We start from the raw sequence: 2,999 nt of genomic DNA on the forward strand, positions 1-2,999 counted from the left end.
CCTCCTCCTCCTCTTCTTCTTCTCTCCTCTTCCTCTTCTTCTTCCTTTATGGAGTCAATCCATCTCACATTGAGTCTTCCTCCTTTCCTTCAGTCTCTTTTCCTATTTCCTGTGTATAAATTAGTGCAATTTCTACCGCTAGGCTCCGTCTGTGGCATCATGATGTAATGGTGCTTATCGAACTACAAAAAGAAAGTACGGAGACACACTTCTACCAAGCATCAATAAATGGGGAGAGATGCGGATTAGTTATCTTAGTGGAACAGCCCCCGCCCCCTGTGTGGGTGGGAAAATCCAAGAGGTAAATGATTCCAAAAGAGAGTATCCACCACCACGGGGATCGCCTAGATTAATTCCACATCTTGCTGATGTTGGAAGACGAATGGCTTGATTTGGGGAGAATAGCCCCACTGCGGCATTAGCCCACGGCGTACCCAAAATGTGTTGCTGAAACCCCGCTGGATAATTTGCCGGAGAGACAGACTCTCATGTTATTAATAACTGTGGGAGAAACGTGTCTCTCTGGTCTTTGCACCTTTAAATGAGAATTCCTGCCCTTCGTTTATAGGGACTGGCATGCAATCAGAAGTGATTACTGAAGACCCATAAGTAAAGCGGCATCTGTTTCCGACGTCCCCATGGAAATCGATGAAGCGATCCCCTATTTTCCACCAGCTTCCTTCCCCATCGTACTTTCCTGCAACACGGCTCAAATTCAAGAAGTACACATTCTGTGTTTCAATACTGTCATTATCTGTCCCAAAATAATGTCTGTATTTTGGATTGAGGTTTCCCCCCCCACAAAATGTGCTACAGCGCCTGGATTAGAGAAGAATCATAAGACAACACACTCCAGCTGTTTAGCTAGGAAGAAGAAGAGGAGGAGGAGGAGGAGGAGATTGGATTTATACCCCGCCCTTCACTACCCAAAGGAGTCTCAGAGCGGCTCACAAACTCCTTTCCCTTCCCCTCCCCACAACAGACACCCTGTGAGGAAGGGGAGCTGAGAGAGCTCTTTCCAGAACTGTCCTTGAGAGAACAACTCTGACAGAGCTTGCCCAAGGTCATCCAGCAGCTGCAAGTGGAGGAGTCGGGAATCAAACCCGGTTCTCCCAGATTAGAGTCCGCGCACTTAACCACTACACCAAAATAATGGCTACACGCCCGGCGAGGCTAATTTTCGGCAAACTATACAGGAAATAGAACAAAGTTTGAGTCCCGTGGCACTTTTAAGCCCAACAAAGTTTAATTCTGGGTTTAAGTTTTTGTGTGCACGCACACTTCTTATATCTGAAGAAGCGTGTATGTACACGAAAGCGTATACCCAGAATTAAAGTTTGCTGGTCTCAAAGGGGACACTGGACTCAAACTTTCTTCTGTTGCTTCAGACAGACACAGCAACCCACCTGGACCTCACAGGAAATAGACATACAGATTTGTTTGAAACAGTCTTGTAAATCGTGGGGTGTTCTTACCAGTGCTTCCTCTAAGTCCTGTGAGCAAAAACTCTACTTTGTGAGCTGCTGGCATTAAAGTTGTGAGCCGGCGATTTGGCCGCTGAATAAATGAGTTTGCTCTGGAGCCCCCCTCCCTGGGTGAAGACAAAAATGTGTGAGCTGGAGGCTAAAAAACTGTGAGCTGGCTCACGCTGACTCGGCTTAGAGGGAACACTGGTCCTCACTAACAGCTGGGCTCTCTTTTCACAACAGAGCTGGATTGTACCTCCCTGGGTTCTGTATACAGGAGAGGGAACGAAGTTCCAGTTGGAGATTCAACAAAAAGGATGTTCTCGTGAGCTATAGGATAATAAATCTCCGCGACACGAGATGAACAGAAGTGTTTTTGCCGTGGCCTGCCTCTCCGCAGCAACCCTGGACTCTGGCTGTGAATGAGTGCAACAATGCCACAGTAGTACAGTTCAGAATAATGTGTGGACGCAGTAAGAGTGATGAACACACGGGATTCACGGCCACAGGAGGTGGCGGAGGCTACAAGCATGGACGGCTTCAAGAGGGAACTGGATAAACATCTAGAGCAGAGGTCCATCAGTGGCTATTAGCCACCAGGTATAGACTCACAGGCTGGGGCAAGTGATGCTCTGTATTCTTGGTCAGGGCTTTTTTTGTAGAAAAAGCCCAGCAGGAACTCATTAGCATAATAGGCCACACCCAACATCAGGAACTCATTAGCATATTAGGCCACACCTCTGACAGCGCAATTCATTGGCATATTAGGCCACACCCCCATGTTACCAGAAGTGTGCTCATCCAGCCACACCCACCTTTTGCTTCTTATTCTGTTTACCTTGTTTGTTGTCAAAACCCAGGGCCTTTTTTTGTAGCAGGAACTCCTTTGCATGTTAGCCACAGACCCCTAATAAGCTGCTGTTGGGTGGTGCCTGTTATGCTAATGAGCTCCTGCTGGGCGTGGCAAACTTGGGAGCCAGCCGGAACTCCGTTCCTGTGCGTTCCTGCCCCAAAACAGCCCTATTCTTGGTGCTGGGGGGGGGCGCTACAGTGGGAGGGCTTCTAGTGTCCTGGCCCCACTGGTGGACCTCCTGATGGCACCTGGTATTTTTGGCCACTGGGTGACAAAACTCCGTTCCTGTGCGTTCCTGCCCCAAAACAGCCCTATTCTTGGTGCTGGGGGGGGGCGCTACAGTGGGAGGGCTTCTAGTGTCCTGGCCCCACTGGTGGACCTCCTGATGGCACCTGGTGTTTATGGCCACTATGTGACAGAGTGTTGGACTGGATGGGCCACTGGCCTGATCCAACATGGCTTCTCTTATCTTCTTAAGAGCAGAAGTCCATACGCAAGACAGGGTGAGCTCCTGTCTCTAGTTCCAGCTCCTGCCAACCTAACAGTTCGAAAGCAAGAAATTGCTTGTAGATAAATAGGTACCACTTCGGTGGGAAGGTAACAGCGTTCCGTGCGCCTTGGTGTTGAGTCATGCCGGCCACATGACCACGGAAACATCTTCGGACAGCGCTGACTCTTCG

This window comes from Gekko japonicus, unplaced genomic scaffold (genome assembly GCF_001447785.1).
Source record: "Gekko japonicus isolate JY-2015 unplaced genomic scaffold, Gekko_japonicus_V1.1 scaffold3962, whole genome shotgun sequence".
Lineage (NCBI taxonomy): Eukaryota > Metazoa > Chordata > Lepidosauria > Squamata > Gekkonidae > Gekko > Gekko japonicus.